Raw genomic sequence first — 21,565 nt, forward strand, 5'->3', positions numbered from 1 at the left:
AGGAAGAACCACTTAAGAAAAATTCTTCGAAAACAAACAAACAAACCCCATGAAAGGAAAACAAACAAATAAACCCTAACAAACAAACCAGTTAAGAGTGCTGGTAGTAGCTTTACATGGATCAGGCCCAATGATAGTATGAAGAGTAGGCTTGATAGATTCCTGGTTTCAGACAAGTGGCTGTCTACTTGGCCTGATAGCTGTCAACATGTCCTACCACACAACTTCTCTGATCATTGCCTAACCATCTTGCAAACTAAGTTGGTGGATTGGGGTCCTAAGCCATTTAGGGTAGCTGATTGGTGGATTCATCAAAAAGGGTATCAAAATTTGGTGAGGGAGACTTGGAGTAGTGCTCAACAGGGGGTTGGGGGGGTTTTGTTCTCAAAAACAAGCTGATGTACTTAAAAGATGTCATAAGGCAATGGAGTAAAGATTATGGGTTCATTAATGACAAAGGAATTCAAAAAATCCAACAGAAGCTAAATGAAGTGGAAAATCTAGCATCCAATACCAGTCTATCCGAGGAAGACATCAAGGCTAAGAGAGATTTACAGCAACAATTGTGGGAGGTCTCAAATGCCTATGAATCCCTTTTAAGACAGAAATCTAGAGCAAAGTGGTTAAAAGAAGGGGACTGCAACTCAGCATATTATGTTTGAAATGCTTCCAGGTTTTTGCAACTCAGCAAAGTGGTTGGTTGTCCAAATGGCCTGACAGCTCCCAATTTAACCTTGAGAGGAATTACTCTGACCACTGTCCTATTATCATGCACTCTAAATGCATTGATTGGGGCCCTAAACCTTTTAAGGTTTATGATGGATGGCTAATGCACAAGCAATTTCAGAAGGTAGTGAGGGATTGTTGGTTAGATTATCAACCTATGGGGTGGGGTGGTTATGCTTTAAAATGCAAGCTTCAGCATCTTAAACAGAGGCTGAAAATCTGAAGTAAAGACAACATAGGAGACCTATGCAGCAAAGTCAAACAGCTTCAACAGAAACTAAATGACTTGGAGAATTCTATGCCAGTTCAACCTTCTGAACAACAAGTGAAGGACCTCAAGAAAACCCAAGCTGACCTTTGGGAAAAAGCTACTATGCAGGAGTCTATTGTAAGGTAGAAATCAAGATGCAGATGGATCAAAGAGGGGGACAGCAACACTTCCTATTTTCATAGAGTTATTAATTTGAGGAGGAGGAGAAATGCTTTGAGGGGGTTGCAGATTGGTGACACCTGGGTGGAAAATCCTAACATTATAAAGGCTGAAACCCTTCATCATTTTCAGAACAGGTTCAATGAGCCTCACTTGAGCAGACCTAACTTGGATGGGATTTCATTTAAAAGTCTGCCTTCTACTCATAGAGAAATTATGATTGAACCTTTTAAAGAGGAAGAGATAAGGTGTGTTGTGTGGGCCTGTGGCAATGACAAAGGCCCAGGGCCACATGGTTTTAATTTCAGATTTATTAAGCACTTTTGGAAGGAATTGAAGCCTGAATTCCTAAGATTTATAGCAGAATTCCATGTGAATGCTTCCTTCCCCAAGGGTCTCAATTCCTCTTTCATTGCTCTTATCCCTAAGATTAAGGACCCTCAATCCTTCAATGATTTCAGACCCATCTCCCTCATTGGATGTGTTTACAAAATCATTGCTAAACTACTGGCTAACAGGCTCAGCAAGGTCATGAACCACCTCATTGATGAAAGGCAAACAGCCTTTGTGAAGGGCAGACAGCTGCTCCATGGTGTTTTAATTGCCAATGAGGTGGTTGAGGAGGCTAGGAGGTCTAAGAGGCCTTGCAGGTTTTTTTCTGTTTGTGGATTCAATCCAAAAGAAAACTTAGGAGAATAATTGTTGCAGGTTTCTACAATTCAGAAGATTGTCTAGGTTTCAAGAGGACTGTTGTGATAGTCTTAGATTAGTACTGACTATAATCAGAGGATAATTAGAAATCATCATGTTTACAGCTGGTCAGGTTTCAACTTTTAAGTTAGCAAAATCAATGTGCATTATATAATTTTCTAAACTTTAAAGTATTGAAATTTCTAAAAGTCCAAAATTGTATCTAGATTCTAGATCATCTTATGAATGATGAGATGTTTGCATTTGTTTTTGTAAGCTCAAGTGTAGATTATAAAGATAAGCTAAAAAAAATGCGCAAACACATAAGCAGTTCACTTCAGGATATGTTATTGTAAAACAGTTACAAGCATAGTTTATTTGAAAGCACACTTACATATGACAACTTTTAGAAACTGCCAATACGAGGCAAGTGAATAGTTTATAAACAGTCTGGAAGCATTCAACAATTAAGCGAATAAAATAGAAAAGAGAGCAAGCAACCTAGTTCCTTAAATCCAGTTGGGTAAAAACATTATCTATACTTAAGAATTACTTGCTCAAGAAACAAAAAATATGTTAAAACAACAATAGTGAAGCCCCCTCTGTTGGACAGTAAAATGTTAAAGCAATTGCAGGCAATTTCAACAACCCTGTGGATCCATCTACAGAAATCATGGTTGATTCTCTGTTATAGTGCAAACAGAATAACACCTTACTAAAAATCATGCAACATTACTTATTACTACCCAGAAAAAATAAAATAGGTCAAATGAAGTATAGAAGTTAGTGTTACCTTGATCAAGAGAACCCAGCAACACACGCACGTCAGCGGAGCCTGTACAATCGCAAACAAAAACCTTTTCTTTATTATCCGATGCCATTCTCAATTCGGGTCAAACCACTCACAACGAAACTTAGCATACACGAATTTGACCTATGTACCTCGCGGAGAAAGCTTTGACCTTTGAGCACCGACGACTGTTTCAGCACCCTAGTAGCAACACTGTATCTAGGGTTTTCTTTGAGCTAGGACAATGTGGGTTCTGTGGGGTTCGAGCGACGACAATATGGGTTTTCCGGCAGTGTAGGGGGTTCTGTGGGTTTGACCAACGACAATGTGGGTGTCGACGGAGTGGTTTCCGGCAGATTTCGGGCGGGAGGAGAAAGAGAACAGCGATTTCAGGCAGGAGGATGACAAAGAGAAGAGGTAGGACAAGGTTTTCGAGCGCGCGCGACTTCTGAAATCTCTATTTTTTTAACTTATAAACACAACAACATCGGTTTTTTATGGATAACCGATGTTAACTGAATGTAGTTAACATCGGTTTTGTAAAAACCGATCTTAACATCAAATACATTACATCGGTTTTTTAACAAACTAATGTTAAAATCAACTCCTTAACATCGGCTCCCTCAAAATCGATGTTAACTTCATAGAGTTAACATCGGTTTTGCCCAAACCGATGTTACCATATTCATCTTAACATCATGTTAACATCGGTTTTTTAAATAACTGATGTTAACATCAATTAGTTTACATCGATTATGCTAAAACCGATGTTAAGTAACTCTATTTAATTACAAAAATACCACCGCGCTTTCGTTAACATCGGTTTTTGCTATAACCGATGTTAATAGGGCGATGTAGAAAACTTTTTTTTAGTAGTGATTAATGAATGAAAATGAGAGCAAAGGGGGCAAAAAAAAATGTAGAAAAAGAAGAAATATACGTTTTTATGTCAGTTTACCTTTTTTGTGAATATTTATTTTTTCAACTAATACGTGTTTTCCTTTTTCTACAATCAAACAATGAGGGGAAAGCTGTTTTAGTAAATATTTACATAAAAGGGACAAATCACAGTTATAGATAATATCAAAACTGATTAATTATTTGATTTTTTTAATATAATAAATTGTTATTATGAAAAAAATGGAATTATTTAAATTTTGGAGGGAAAAATGAATACCATTGAAACCGTATAATTAGGATAATCCATTCGTAGATCAACCGTAATTGATGAAAATAATTGTTTTTAATTTATCATGATAGAAAAAATCATTTTTAAGATTTAATGGTTTGATTTGTTAACAATTAAAATAATCTATTGCGGAAATTAAAATCATTTACTTAGAATTACATGTAATAATCTGTTAGAATGAATAGAAACAATAGAAATAGAATTGATTGCATTTATATATGGGACATAAAACTGTTATTAACATAATAAAATAATAGTTTTTTAGTTAATAATTTAATTCAACAATATCATTTGATATTTTTAAAAGGAATAAATATTGGATTGTAATGCCACAACATCCCATAAAATCAAATCTTCCTTGATTTTTCTATTATATTTCAATTAATATATATATATATATATATATATATATATATATATATAATAGTTAACAACATTAATATACAATAAAATGTTAAATGTTATAAAAATGACACCAAATTTTTGTATGATGTATATTATATTTTCATATACATGCATTAAATTTGTATTTTTTTTAAATTGAGTACTTGATAAAAAAAAATGTATCCTCATAAATTTTATTTTATATTTTTATATTTATAAATTTATAAATTTATATATTATTAATTGAAGAAATGTGAACATTAATAAAATGAGTTAATTTAAAATATAAACATCTTATTTAATTGAATAAATAAGGAAAATTTGATTTAACTAAAAACTTATTTTAAACATTGGTAAATGTTATTATTAAAACTTCAAATGTTTAAATATAATTCACGAATTCAATATTTCCTTTTTAAACATGAGTTTATTTTTGTTCTATAAAATAGATATAACTTAATACATATTACTCTAACAAATTTTTTTTATCTTCACATTTTTTTATATTATTTTATCCTTAATACTATTAAAATAATAATAATAAAGTAGTAAAATAGCTCCCACTGGCCACTGCATACTGCCCCACCTTATCGGAAAAATTGTCCACTAAACTTTTTCTCCCTCAAATATTCATGTGCTCTTTGTATACGCCTCTGTACCGTTTTCTTCTAGCTTTTTCCGCCAGTAATAATAATAATAATTTTCCGCTGGGTGCAGTTAACGTGCTTTTATATAAAACAGTAAACTTTGACTCAGTGTAGTAGACTGTGACCCATCGCATTGAATAATTTCGAGGGGAGAGAGATTTTATATGTATAAAAAATTAATCGGTTATTCGTAAATTCCAACGACTTGCTTTTGTTTTATGAATATTTTGAAATAATTTATGTATAAAATTATTTACTCAAAGGCACAAAGATAATAATAAAATAATTAAAATAAAACTTATAGCATGTGAATGAAATAAATAAAAAATTATTAATTATACATGAAAGAGAAAGTTAAAGAAGGAGAAGAGAAAAAAAAATGAAAGAAAGAGGTTATACATAAAAACTTAAAAGTAATAAAAGAAATTATAAAATGAGAATGTGGTATTTAATTTGAGTATTGTTATTAGTTTGAAAAAAATGTAAAAAAAAGAAAGAGAAACAAGGTACTGTTTATAAGGTTATTATACTTGTGTTGTTTAAGGAAAGAGAGTACATCATTAAAGGAAGTAAGCATCTAACAAAATAAGGTAACAATCTATATATTATCTATAAAAGAGATACCCTTGGAAATTCCTAAAATACCCCTATCTAAGATTGTGACACCTGTTTATTTCTTTGGTTTTTTTGGTCTTTTAGCCCTTTTATTTTCCACTCTTCTGCTTCTTACAGGTGTCTAATTTTGTAAATTGTGGCTTTTACACGTGTTTGATTGTGCAGATTGCGCATGTGATGGCCTTTGCTTCTTTACGTGGTTTCTTGCATTTCATTTCATTTGTGATGCTTCAGTTTGCGTTTTTTGCTTTTCATTTTTCCACATACAGACCAGGTTTGGGTTCTCTTTGGTGCTGTTTTGATGTATGTTTTCTTACATTGGATGTTAGCTTATGATTTTTTGGCTTTTCTTTTCTTACATGCATATTACCTTTTCGGTTTTTGGCTTTTGTTTCGGTGTTGTTTTCATGTTTGTTTTGTTACATGCATGTTATTTTTTCATTTTGCTCAGTTGGACGATGTTTGGTTTGCATGTTTGCTTATTGTGTTTGTCTATTCGTGCTACTTCTGCTGTTCTGTTCTGGTACTGTTTTCATGTGTGTTTTCTTACATGCATGTTAGCTTCTCATTTTTCTGTGTCAAACAAGGTTCTGGATTTTTTCTTAGCTTATCGTGTTTCTCTTTTCGTGGTGGTTTTGTTGTTAACTTCTTCCTTGCAAGATTATCGGTATTGTTGCATTTTTTTGCAGTATTATGGCACGTTCTCCAGACAAGATAAAGAGCATCGAAGGCTCAAAAGAAACTCTTAAACTTAGTGTGAGGATCAGTGATCTATGGTTTATTGGCACGCCTAACAAATCTGAGCAAGCTGAGATAGTGTTTGTGGACTTCGATGTATGCTTCAATTTTGTGTTTTTTTTTTGTAGATTTATTACTTATTGTTCAGGCCATTGTGTTGTAACTTTAATGCAATCCAAGATGATGAGATTCACGCTGTTTGTAAACAAGACCAACTGAAGTAAAAAAAGATGGACTTGAAAGAAAATTGTACTTATGTCATGCACAATTTTAAAGTGCTAAAAAACAATGGTCAGTACAGAGTCTGTGATCACCAATTTAAATTGGTGTTTATTGGGGTTACTGTTGTAAGGGAGTGTATTCTAGAGGACATCCCTTTTAGAAAATACAGGTTTGCTGGATTTGTAGATGTTGTGGTTGGCCAGTTTGAACCTGGGCTATTGGTTGGTATGTTAACTTATATTTTTGCAATTGAGTTTATTTTGAAAGTTTTGCTCTTTTTGGAATAAAATAACATTCCTTGATTTTCCTACTTGCTTTAGATGTTATTGGTGTTGTGGAGGAGGTTGTCTTTCGCCAAGTTTCAGGAAAAGGTAGAAGGGTAGTCTTTAAACTAAAGGACTAGAGGTAAAGTTCGATACTTGGTAACAATTTGTGTCATATGCTTTGTCAAGTTGTGGGTATGATTACATTATTATTAACGGATTGTCTCATAACTATTTGTTTCTGATAGCCAGCAATTGCTATCTTGCACTTTGTGGGATGTTTATTGCTTGCAGTTTTTAAAGTTCTTAGATGATTATGAAGGTGATGGCCCAATTACAGTTCTATTGACCCATGGTGGAATAAAGGAAGCTCAGGGTATATCCTTATCTTGAATTTATTGGTTCTTCTGTTTATGCTATTGCATGTTATGGTTCTATTTTTTAAATGATTTAGGATCTTATCCCCCATCAGTCACCAATTCTTTCAAGGCTTCAAAGTTAATTATTAACTAACTGGTAATGGAGATTCAAGAATTCAATGAACGGTATTTTTTGTATGTGCTATGTAATATATGTTGAACATTTTTTGTCTTATTTTTGTTGTTGATTCTATATTTGTAGGCTTGCAGAGTTGGGCATTGAGGCCTGGTCAGGTTTTAAATCCCATGGTGAAGGGAGTACACAGCTTGGAGGTTCTATCCAATTATCATCAAAGGAATCATTCTTTGGAAAGGCTGAGGCAAAGACTATTGTTGAGATTAACACCATCTCTGAAGTAATCATCTTATAAATTTTAATTCTTTACCCCGCACTATCTAAAGTTATTTCAGCATTTGAAGTGTATGTTGTTTCACACAGGAAATTGTTTGTGTAACTGTTGGCACAATTACTAGGATTGTTCTGGACAATCATTCATGGTGTTATACAGCTTGCATTCAGTGCCATAAAAAAAGTGATGCAGAGATGGCGCCCTTCACATGTGCATGCGACAAATACAATAAGGAAGTTGTGCTTAGGTCATTGTGATCTTTTAAAATGTTGTGTATTCTTCATACCTTCATCATTTTTTCACTGTTGGTACATATGGTAGCAGGTATAGGCTTGAGGTGATGATCAACCACGGAGATGGAAACACAAAATTCCTGCTTTGGGACCGTGAATGCAGTGAATTAATTAGTCAATCAGTTGATGCAGTTAATAAGCTTAAAATTAAAGTGTGTTTTTGGATTCAAAAGTAACTCTTTATCTTTGATATGTTATTTTTTGTTTGTGTGATACAATTATTCTCTTTGCACAAGGATGGTGATGTTGATTTGAATGTTTCACCCCAAGCACTTGATAAGTTGCTGGGTTATGAACTTGCTTTCAAGATAAAGGTGCAACCCAAGTTCAGGAATTCTATTGTTTTGAAGTGTTCAGCTGACTCAAGCTTAATAAATGTTGTGATGGATATGCTAGCTGATGCTGAGGTATTGTTCAATGCAAGTTATTTGACATTAACTATTGTGAGAACTATGTATTCTATTCATACTTATTTGTTTTGCATGGGTTGTGTTATCTTCAATGTATGTCTTATTCAGACATCTTCAAAAATGAATATCTCAGTTTCTAATTCCAATCGTTCTGCCCAACATGAATCTGTGAGTTTTGATCACTGCTCTCATTTTTTAATATGATCTTTCTTGCAACTCTTCCATTTTGACACTTCATGACTTTCAACTTAGCATTCAACTTATTCATTGCTATTTGTTTTATCCAGCAATCCGTGTCTGTGACAGTAGACCATGATCCACTGCTTGGACTCCCCTTGATGCCTATAAAGTGGCAGACATTTCAAGATTGTGATGATGAAGCAGGGACCTCTCAAATTTCACCTGCACAGCTTTCATCCAACAAATTAAAAAAAACATGGCAAAATTTAGTGCATTTGGTCGCTTGTGCTGAACAATTTTTTTTGCCCTACTATTTGTATATTGTAAATTGGCTCCTACCTTTAATTATGTTGTCGTGGTGTTCCTTTAAAACTTTGATCACAACTTTTGTTTAAATTTGAATCTTATTTTGTATCCAAGTATTCTGGGATTTTAGTTCTGTGGTTTATCCAATGTCACCTTAACTATTGCACTATATTTCAAAATCCTTATTTGTTCAATTGTTAAAATAAATATCGACAAAGCATGGTTATATTAATGGTTATAAAGGCATGTTTCAAGAAACTCGACAAATTCTCAAAGTTGATACAATACCTATGCAAATGTTATGAATCAAATATTTTGTGAGAGATAGAACAAGTAAGATTTGGAAATACAAATCACAGATTGCTAGACAGAAAGTTCAGAAAACATGTTCTTCATAATCATGATAACTTAAATTTCAATCAAAGTTTTAGAGGGTCATTAAAGCATGTGATTTTAAGGTGTACATCCTTAATTGTCTCAGCACAAAGTATTCACAGGAAACAAATTAAAATGTTAGAAATAATTACCATGAAATATTGATCACTAGGATAGCTAAACCAGCATTCATATCTGATTAATTTTCTAACAACAGAATATACACACCAAGACAAAAGTATCAGCTTTCGAGTCTTGAGAAACATGATCTTGGATCATCAATGATATGTAATTAACTGTTTATTTATTATTAATCATCGTTTAGCATCATTTATTATTTTAGATGGCATTTTTGGCTTGATTTAACTTTGACAAATGCAGAATCGGATATTTTATAAATTTACTCCATCTTTCATCATATCTCTCAATATTTTATAAATTTACTCCATCTTTCATCATAATCATGGCTATACATGCATGTCTAATCATTTTTATCAAAGTATGATCCATTTAACCAGCTGTCAACATTGATTATTTTAGTCAACAAGTCAAGTTATGTCTTGGTCCGAGTGGAAATAGCATTTCTTTTCTGCATGTCCATGGACTTTTGGAATTTTAATTTACCATATATTGTAACATTCCAACAAGAAATTGCTAAAAATTTTATAACTCAGTCAAGATTAACAACAAGCATCAAGAACATGGATAACCATCAGCATGCAAATCATAGTGATACAGCACAAGCCAGGATAAAGAAAAAAGGTATCAGGCAACACAAAGTTAATGATCATGCTCAGAATATTGATTGTAAGCAATTCAAAATATTATCTTCCAAATTACAGTTAATAATTGTAATTAGTTTATTGATTTAATAATACAATATCCACATTTTTTTTCACACAAAGACAACCAAGCTATAAGGTGCATTCAATATTATGGGAATCCATTCCACATTAAATAGATTCCACTAAACTTAGATTTAATTCACTTTTTTAGCTAATATTCGTGATTCATTAGAGGATGAGAGTTTTGAATCAACACCAGGTACCAATCAAAATCTACTTTATCAAATTAATTCTCAACATTATAATGCTATAATCTGATCTAAATGCAATTTTCATAGGCTCGACTTCAGTTTCTTCACCTGAAAATCAAAAACAATATGCCCTTAGCTAATGAGCCCGCAATTAATAGAGAAGGTAACAATTAATATTCATAAACACTATGTTATTAGCTTAGCCTCAAATACCTTGCACTGTACAGAACTGCTTTTGTTTATCGTGTTCCAATTTACATGTTTTCCTAAAACATTTTCAATAACCAACCTCATTTTGCCATATGTCATTAAACAATTTCAGGGTATTCTGATCTTGGTGACCAACTCATGCAGTGTAGCCACTGTAATGCAAATACGTGGTATGATGAAAGAGTCTCAAAACATAAAAGAACTACAAATCCAAGATTCAGTTTATGTTGTGGAAGTGGCAAAGTTGAACTTCCGTTGTTACAAAATCCACCTAAATATCTCTGCCAACTTTTGTATGATCATGGTACATCTGATAGTAAAAATTACCAACAGAACATAAGGACATATAACATGATGTTTGTCTTTACTTTTGCTGGTATTAAGTTTGACAAATCAATTAATCATTCAAGAGGACCTCCTACAATAAGAATTCAAGGTCAACCATGTCATAGAATAGGTAGCATGTTACCAATGCCTGGGAAAGAACCAAAATTTCACAATTGTATATCTTTGACACAGAAAATGAAGTGCAGGATAGGATTAATGCAATAAGGTAGTTAGTCTTTCATTGTTATTATTATAAATGCACAACATCGATCAACAATGTTACATTTAAACAGATTTCAATGGTTTATTCTGCATTGCTAATCTTGCAATCATCATATATATAATTGTTTGCTTTGCTCAGCAGTCCACATAATCAAATTCAAGAGCACATTGTTTCACAGCTTAGTGAGATGCTGGATGAATACAACGTGCATGCAAAAACTTTCAGGATGGCGAGAGATAAATTTCAAGATGCTCAAGTGGATAATATCAAGTTGAAATTGATTGCTAATCGTGAAAAAGATGGTCGTACATATAATGTACCTACTGTTCCAGAAGTTGCAGCACTAATAGTAGGCGATTTTGATGCAAATTCAAAAAGAGATATTATTATTGAAACTCAGCATGGACAACTACAAAGGATCCATGAATTACATTCTAGCTATCTAGCTCTACAATACCCTCTCTTATTTCCTTACAAGGAAGATGAATATAGACCTGATATCCTATATAGCAGTCCACCAGATGGTAAGAAAAGGAAAAGAAATCGTCTTACAATGAGGGAATGGTTTTCTTACAGGCTACAATGCAGATCAAATAAGTCAAAAACTTTGTTGAATTCTAGGAGACTATTCCAACAATTTGTTGTTGAGGGGTATACTATGGTTGAATCAGAAAGGCTTTCTTACATCAGAAACAACCAAAAAAAAACTTCGAGTTGACAAGTTTTGTAGCTTACAACAGTCATTGGATGATGGAAGCACGAAAGGCCTAAATAAAGGTAAAAGAGTCATTTTGCCTTCAACCTTTGTTGGCAGTCCCTGCTATATGGATCAACTTTATTTTGATGGTATGGCCATATGTAGCCATGTGGGCTTCCCAAATCTGTTTATTACTTTAACCTGCAATCCAAACTGGTCTGAAATCCATAGATTGCTGAATCCATTGAATCTGAAAGCAACAGACAGACTAGACATAATCTCCAGAGTCTTCAAACTAAAGTATGAACAAATGCTTATGGACCTAACAAAGAATCACATGTTAGGGAAAGTTATTGCATGTAAGTTGATTCTAAGTTTGGTGAATTTATATTATGTGTGACATTGTTATTTTACACTGTCAATATTAAGCACACAACCATATCTAATAACTTTAATTGTTGTCTATTAACAGACTTACTAATAAATTGCAGATATGTATACAATAGAATTTCAAAAACGAAGGCTGCCTCATGTCCATTTGTTGCTTTTTTTACATCCTGATAACAAATACCCATCCTCAGATGAAATTGATCAAATTATATCAGCAGAGATACCTTCACAGCAAGATGATCCAGAACTGCATTCATTAGTAAAAAACCATATGGTTCATGGTCCATGTGGAACTTTGAATCCTGGATCTCCATGCATGAAAGAAGGCAAGTGCATTCGTTTCTATCCTAAAATGTTCCAGCCGCATATTGTTTTAGATGCTGATGGTTTTCCGGTCTATCATAGAAGAAACAATGGTCACACAATTGAGAAAAATGGTGTTATAATTGATACCAGGTATATTGTACCTTACAATCCAAGATTGCTCAAAAAATACCAAGCACATATCAATATTGAATGGTGTAACCAAAGCACTTCTATCAAATATTTATTTAAGTACATCAACAAGGGATATGATAGAGTAACTGTTGTTTTGATTTATGAAGATAATGATCAAACTCACAATGGTGGCACTCATAATGATGAGATCAAAGAATATCTAGATTGCTGGTATTATTAAAACTTGATCTCTAATTTATCTGACCATCATTGTTTTAACAGCTACATCTATCTTCCTGATAGATACATATGTCCCTGTGAATCTACTTGGAGAATCTTTGGGTTTCCAATACATGGCAGAAAACCTGCTGTTGAAAGATTGCACTTCCATCTTCCAGGTCAACATAGTGTTTTCTACGAAGACCATGATGATATTGATGATGTATTGTCTAAGCCAAGTATCTCTGATTCAAAGTTTATTTCATGGATGAACACCAACCAAAATTCTGTTGAAGGAAGAAATCTTACTTATGCAGAATTTGTTTCTAAGTTTGTATACAATCAGAAGAAAAGATGTTGGCACCTTAGGAAGAAAGGCTACACCATTGGCAAATTACTATGGGTCCCACCAATTACAGGGGAATTATTTTATTTGAGAATGATGCTTACTGTTTGTAAAGGACCTACCTCATTTAAGGATTTAAGAACAATTGATAATGTTCAGTATCCTACATATAAAGAAGCATGCTTTGCTATGGGATTTTTGCAAGATGATAAAGAATTCATTGAGGCAATCAAAGAAGCAAAAGACTAGGGTTCAACACATTATATAAGAAAGCTATTTGTGTTGTTACTTTTAACTGCAACAATGAGCAAACCTGAACAAGTTTGGGACCAAACTTGGCATTGGATGGCTGATGACATTGTCTATAATTATAAAAAATATCAACAAGTCCAGGTTAGTGCTAATTTCCCATGACACAAATCAATATTGATACGACACATAATTTGACTTTTTTTCCTTTTTGTGTATTAGCATTACAGCTTGATGATAGAACTCTTCAAAATCTGGTCTTGCTTGAAATTGAAGAACTGCTGCAAGCAAATCAAAGATCGCTTAGAGACTATCCTTCAATGTCATATCCTGAGGATGCGAATTGTCCAGCCTATCTAGACAATAGCCTTTATTAGCTGAACTCAATTACAACAATCAAGAACTTAGATCAAAGTTTGAACATCTATTTTCTCAGATGGCAGGTACATTAACTACAAAGCAATTTACCCCTCTGAAAATTATTATGTCCATTTCCTTCTTAGCTTTTCTCATCTAGAAATTAGTATTTCAACTTGATTCATTTTTCTTTAAATCTAACACCACATATCGATAATTTCATACGAACAAGCATCAATTTACAACCAGATGGTTGAAGCTGTTAATAAAGATGAAGGTGGTATGTTTTTTCTCTATGGATATGGAGGTACAGGAAAAACATACATTTGGAAAACACTTGCAAATTCACTAAGAGCTGACAATAAAATTGTAATTATGGTAGCCTCTAGCGGCATAGCTTCTCTGTTATTGCCTGGAGGTAGAACTGCACATTCAAAAATTCAAAATTCCAGTTCCAGTTTTTGAAGACTCAACTTGCAATATCCATCAAGGAACTCAATTAGCTGAACTATTAAATCAGACGAGTCTGATCATTTAGGATGAAGCACCCATGGCTCACAAATTCTATTTTGAGGCACTTGATCACAGTCTTAGAGATATCATCAAACACAACTCAAAGGACAATAAAATCTTCGGAGGTAAAGTCATGGTCTTTGGTGGAGATTTTCGGCAGATCCTGCCAGTCATTCCAATAGGCAGCCGCTCTGATATTGTTAACGCAACAATTAATTCCTCTTATCTATGGGATCATTGTCAGATCTTGAGACTAACAAAAAACATGCGCTTACAAAACAACATGCAAGCAACAGATCAAGAATAAATTGCGGCTTTTGCACAATGGATTATAGATATTGGTGATGGTCTTATTGGAGATGAAAATGATGGCTATGCTACTATTGAAATTCCACACGAACTATTAATCACATAATATAATGATCCTATTCATAGTATAATTAGCTCTACATTCCTAGATCTATCTCATCATCACAATGATCGTGAATACTTCCAAACCAGAGCAATATTAGCTTCTATAAATGAAACAGTACAACAAGTTGATGATTATATGCTTACAATGATACCAGGTGATCATATACTAAATTATCTTATTTTGTTTTTCATCTTTTTGTCAACTTTCCTGGATTTTACATTTTTGGTTGATGAATTTGCCTTTTTATGTCTAAAATATTGATAGGTGAACAAATGGAATATCTAAGCTCTGGTTCAGTTGACAAATCCAAAACCATTGAAAGTTGTCATTTCCGCTCACTCACAACTGAATTTCTTAATTCATTGACAACATCTGGCTTACCCAATCATTGTCTCAAAGTCAAGATTGGAACACCTATAATGCTATTAAGGAACTTAGACCAAACTCAAGGGTTGTGTAACGGTACTAGGTTAATTATCACAAGACTAGCAAAACATGTTATTACAGCTGACATAATTTCTGGGACAAATATCGGAGATCATGTTTATATCCCACGAATGTCTATGTCACCTTCACAGTCACCATGGCCTTTTAAGCTATTGAGGAGACAATTTCCAATAATGCTTTCTTATGCAATGACAATTAACAAATCCCAAGGACAATTCCTATCTTCAATTGGACTTTACTTGCCAAAACCAGTTTTTTCACATGGCCAATTATATGTTGCATTATCAAGGGTCAAGTCAAAGAAAGGACTTCGAATTTTAATACATGATCAGAACAAAAAAAAATGACTTCAACCACCAATGTGGTTTTCAAAGAGGTCTTTACAAATATTAAAAGGTAAATCCAATTTATTTGCGATTGCAAATTTAATTCTAACCACAACTGTATTTGCTTCTTACTCATATGATCTCTCATATACAGTTAAAACATCATCAAATGAGCCAATCTATAATTCATCAACTTCAAAAAACCAGTCTTCCGTTATGGAGTGCATTTTCTTATTTGCTGCATTTTAAATTTCCATCCCTTTTCATGAACTCCAAATTAACCATTTCTTTCATGAATTGCACGAAAGAAAATAAAATGCTTATCTCAATTTAAATACTACCATTCAACAAATGAATTCAATATGTTATTCTGGCTGTTTTCCTAGGATAATACACTTATTTTTATTATTCTTTTAGTAGAATCATTTCTCTTTTGTTAGATAATCAATTGCCCTTGGAAAATATTATCTCTGCCAAATCATTACCGATTTCAGCATTAGATAGGTCATTCATCTGATAATGCAAATTGTATTTATAACAATAAAAAAATTTAACTTCCTCTTTATTATATTCAACAATAAAAATACCTCTTCACCTGCCTCCACCACCACAGCCCTTCATACTCATCATTCTGCCAATTCACGTCCAATCTTTGAACGTAACATTCAATGCTCCACAGTTCCCAAACCACTTAACTTGTCACCACTTACACCCCCCAAAAGCAATGACCCTTCCATCACCCACTACCTCACATCATCAAACCACCGTTCCTTTTTCTACCACCTCCACTTCAACTCATAGCAAATCATTCTCTCAAAGCAACTAGCACCATGACTTCCACTTCATCGACTGCCTCAAGCAAGGTAAGCCTAAACCCAATACCTCACTGCATGTCTATTCATTTTGTGATTTTTTCCTTGCCTTTGCTTAGATTTTTCATCGATATCCCGAACCAAAATTCAACATCTTGCCATCTGTATTTGTGACTTTTGCAATTGCAATTTAGGACAGACATATTGAACAATTCTACCTTTGAATCCATGATTGTCTCACTCAACTTTCTTTCGTGTGCCAAACCCCTAATTCAATTTTCCCTGCTTCTACTTCATTTATTTGTACCCATTGTCTTAGGTTTCTTGCATACTACGTTATCATCTACCTTACTCTTTAGATATTAGCAACGTTTAAATCCACATTTTTGCCCCTCACACTTTTTGCATTCATGTTGTGCTTTTATGGCAATGCATGTTCTATTTTGACATTTTGTTGATACTAATTCAAAAACCTGTTCCAGTGGTTCTGATATTCTATTGTTAAATAGTTAGTAAGAAATTTACATATTAATTTAGTTTTCTTCATTGCTAACGAGTGGTGAAAATTATCTTATAATTTAAAATGATGCTACTATATTGTCACTGTCAATGGACCCTAGGTAGCATGTCATCTAGAATAACATTTGAATCATGCATGTAGGAAAAAACAGCCTATCCGTATCCTGTATGATTATGCAACAGCCTAAACAAAACAGAAAGAAGATTAAGTTAAACCTTTTTAAGTGCCTATTAAATTTTGTAGCATTCTATTACCATTATTTCCAAGTATTGTATTAAGCTTCTGAGTTGTTTGGTTATATACATCATCTGTTATGTTGTTTTTATAATGTTGATTCTGCCCTTTCAAACTTTCTTGCTTTTGGTCTTTAATTCGGGTTATGAAGTGTATTTTCTTATTTGTTCGGTCATATGATCTCTGATATACATCATCTGTTATATTCTTTTTATAATGTTAATTCTGCCCTTTCAAACTTTCTTGCTTTTGGCCTTTAATTCGGATTATGAAGTGCATTTTCTTATTTGTTCAGTCATATGATCTCTGATTAAGAACTTTTGGTGCTGTTGTATTTGCTTTTGGTGCATTTTCTTATCTCTGCTTTATTTTCTTCACCCATGGGTTGATCTTTCACTTTTGTTACTCTGCATGAATTATACATGTTCTGTATTGCTTATTTTCATGTCTTGGATCCAATTTCTTAGGTGTTATATTATATCCATCTTCTCTTATGTTATTTTGATTATCCTAATTTACAACTCTTAAATACAATTACTACTACATTGCAGCAACACCCCAATTTAGACATGCAGACAATTAAATTGGTCAATATACATGTTCTTTAAATGCTAACTCCACTTTTTTTTCATTGCACTGCAGTTGAGATTCCCTGCTATCAGACAACCATTAATATTGCAATTTAAAGTCGTGTTCCATTGTGACAAGGTTAAATCAAATGCTTCATTTCCATACTTTTTCCTTTGCTGCTTTTGATATTTTTTTCCTTTTTAAAATACTTTTTCCCCTTGTAGGACGCCATGGAAATACCAGGTTTTTATCAGCGGCAATGGCTACCAAATTATCCAGAAATTGTTGAGTTTAAATATGATGGGGCAACCTACGAAATTCAAGTCAGGCAGCACAAGGGCAAACTTTACTTTGCTGATGGCCTAACAAGATTGAGGACAAAATTGCAGATTTATGAATCAGTGATCATAAATTTCCTAGCCCGTGACCACCACTCAAAATTTGACCTCCACTTCACTCCACCATTACACCAGCAGACATGCAAAAGACGCCGCGCATCAAGGAAACATATTTGGACCTATGAAATCACCCAATCAATGCTAGGGGCACCATATCCACTGGTAAAATATTCATATCCGTTTGTATCTTCTATACAAATATTAATTTCAATGCCTAACTCTTTTTTTTCCCTATAGCAACTTCCACCCTCTGTCACACAATGCCTAATCCATTGTGGTGATCACATGACAATTTTGAGAAGATTCGGACCTCCACTTCAATGGAATGTAGTTGTGCTTGACAAGGGAATTGGTGATAAGTATATCACTCAGCCTTGGTATAAATTCCTTCAAGAAGGTGATTTTAGCCATGGAGATGAACTCTCATTCTACTATAGGCGTGCTGAAAAAATCTGGGAAATTGTTATTAGACGTGCAATTGATTGGGATGACAGCGACATAGATTAGGAAAACTTATTCTGTTATTTTCCAACGTCTTTATATTTATCTTCAAACAATTTGACAATCGATCAACTCTACTATTTAGAACTCTTTAATATGAATGTTACTCCTTTTGTCTTTTTACAATATCTTTCTTTTTATTCTTCCATCGAAAATCATTTAGCGAAAGACCCATGTGTGTGCACAGGTTACCGACTAGTTACAATAAAAAGAAGAAGACAATTCTTTGCAGAGTCATCCTGCCCACCAAACAACCAATTCTTTCAAATCCTATAATTAAAAAAAAAACACATATTCCTTGTTAATTATTAGACAATTATGTATTCATAAACCTTGGGACTAATAATTTTCATTTCTCATCTCATGAAAAACCATTTTTGCTTCGCTTTGCCCTACCTTCCCTTAGTAGGGGTATTTTAGTGATAGGTTTTATAGAAACTGGACGATCCTATTTGATCAAATACTTAGCGACAAACTCATATGTTTCTTTTATTACAGTATTTCTCAACAAGTTCCTAAATAACAAGCCTAAGAGAGAAAATGAAAAAAGTAGAAAAATAGTTAAAATGATCTTAAGCAACAAAAGGAAGATGGAAGGATGGAGAAGACTTACCGTTGGTCGATATAAAAATCACACAGTTTATAAAAATGATCGATATGAAAATTCACAAGTAATTTAGGAGAAGAGAAGGCGAGGGTAGGAGTGGAGGAGGACATGGGGGAGTGCAATGACGAGGCGGATCAGCTTGGTGAGTACGTAGGAAGATTGCTGGAGGTTCTTTATGTAGATTTGGGCGTGGACTTCTTTCATGTGATTCAGGGTGATACATCTCTCCAGGATTCTCACTACTACCCACTCCAAAACCCTTTGCACAACCATGCCTCAACTTCTTCTTCTTAGACTGATAAAAAAATATATATTAAATGTTTTATGCCAAAGTCAAGACTAAAATAATTATAATTATCAAAGTTAGATTTTAAATTAATGGATTTTAAAACCTAATCAAAACACCTCACGCACACAAACACCACTGTCAACAATCAACAGCGACACCTCACGCAATAGGGATTGCCTTAGGGTTTGCGCTTCCAATTTGGGATTTTCAGGGAGAATGTACAGATGAAGCATTTTCAATATTACCATTGAAGAGTCGCGGTAAAAATATTACTGGGTTAAAAATCGTGCAACCTTTGACGGACTCCTCAGCAATTAACACATGTCAGTCAACGTAAGTTGCTAACGGTCAACGTCCAAATCTTAAAAATCAAAATTATGTGATTGGATGTAAAAGAGGATTAAATGTGTGAATAATTTTAAAGAATGACCAAATTCAAAATTAAAGATAACTAGGAGGACCAAATTTATAATTTTTACCAAAAATTTATAATAACTCATGTATAACCAATTGCATTTCCTTACTATGATAACAAGTTCTTATGTACTTTACAACCTTTGTAAAATGGAATAGATATTAAAAGACAAATAATTGTGAAGTCCTTTTTTTTCATTTTTTTTGGTTGAAGATTCTTCGTTCGCTTTACTCAAGAACATGACCAAAAAAAAAACATAGCGAAAAGGAAAGCTAGTCCCTGGCTAACCAATGTGTCACATGCACTGTCTACATACGAGTCTAATATACTAAAATGAGGAGTGGAAAAATGGGCAGAAAATGGGTTATACAAAACTTGGCTTGTTGTTCGACTAGCATTGCTTTTAGAGTAATAGAATAGATAGACTACTTGCTTTGATTATAAATTGATTTGAGAATTAAAGGTAATTTATTAACTTTTATAAATTGATGGGGGGGGGGGCAAATTTACCGGTATCTTTTAATTATATTCTTACTTATCTCTTAATCTTTAACTAATTTACATATCTATTATTGAGTGAAAAGAAAAGGAAATAAAATAGGAAATTATATAACAATTTTAATAGAAAAAAATATTGCATTTCTATCTAATAAGATGGAACTAAACATCCGATAAATTTTCACTAATGGACTATAAATAATTATATAAATACATTTAATATTATATTTTAACTAAAAATTTTTAAGATTTAAATATATGTATTTTATCTTTATTTATATAATGTTGAATCTTTTATTTTTTATTTGATGTGAAATTTTAGTTCATTTATATTCCAAAGGACAAATTAGGATTATTATTTCATGGTGTATATATTTAACGGTGAAGTTTAATATAATTAGGTCCATTAAATTTTATCAAGTCTGATCGACGATTATGCATCAAAATTCTGTAATAAATATTAACGTGACTAATTTAATTATTCATTAAATATATATAGATTATTGTGCCATCTGCTATCTAGTAAAAAATTTCATATAAAAATTGATAGTATGAAAAACATGAAAGAATGAGACCAATAGATACTTGATTTAAAGCATAATTATTAAATGATAAGCTTTTAAGGAATCAATATGCATTTATTCGAACCATGTTTAAGAATTAAGACGGTTAAACTTGCATTTCTCAATATCTTTTGTGTCAATAAACATGGATAAATATATATTTTTTGTCATTAATTTGTATTGCTAGTACTTCCAAATTATCAGTGTACCTACTCTTTTGTCAGAGTGAACGCATGCACACTTTCATTTTCATAAAGTCAAATGTATTTTTCTTAAATTTTATATTTCATACTTATAATTTTATGTGTTTGAATTTCTAATTTATTTTGATGTGAGGATAAATAAATATGCCTACTTATTTTAATAAAATCATAAATATTTATGTTAAAATTTTATATTTTATATCTATTATTTTTATGTCAACATATTAATTACCTTATTTTATGTTAGATTTTGTTTTAAATTATTTGCACCGATCGACTCCCATTCCTAGATCTCCCCAATTATAGTTATTTATTAACAAAGAACTTTAATATATAAATAAACAAACTACAATTAAATAAAAAATGAATGTTTTCTATGAATAGGAAAAGTGTCACATCAAAACGTCGTAAAAGTTATCGATAGATATGCCTGTTTCACAACTATGATTTCTACCCAAGTAAAAAAAATTCATGAAAAAAATTCGTAATCTGATGAAAGATAGTTCGTCTTCATTGAAGTTGGATTACTAGTTCAAAGTTCTTGATTCTCATTAATTACGGCTGGGTTAAAACAAGGAGAAGAGAGAAACTTTACCTTGCTGTCATTGTTATGGGAGAATTTAAGAGGAAACAAAGTGCCAACCCAGCACAACTATGGTTAAACGGACGATACAGGACGTCATGGAAGCTAGGTTTATCTGAAATGGTGCTTATGTAATTTAATATTTTTTTACT

The sequence above is a fragment of the Glycine soja genome, chromosome 4 (genome assembly GCF_004193775.1).
Source record: "Glycine soja cultivar W05 chromosome 4, ASM419377v2, whole genome shotgun sequence".
NCBI classification, from domain to species: domain Eukaryota; kingdom Viridiplantae; phylum Streptophyta; class Magnoliopsida; order Fabales; family Fabaceae; genus Glycine; species Glycine soja.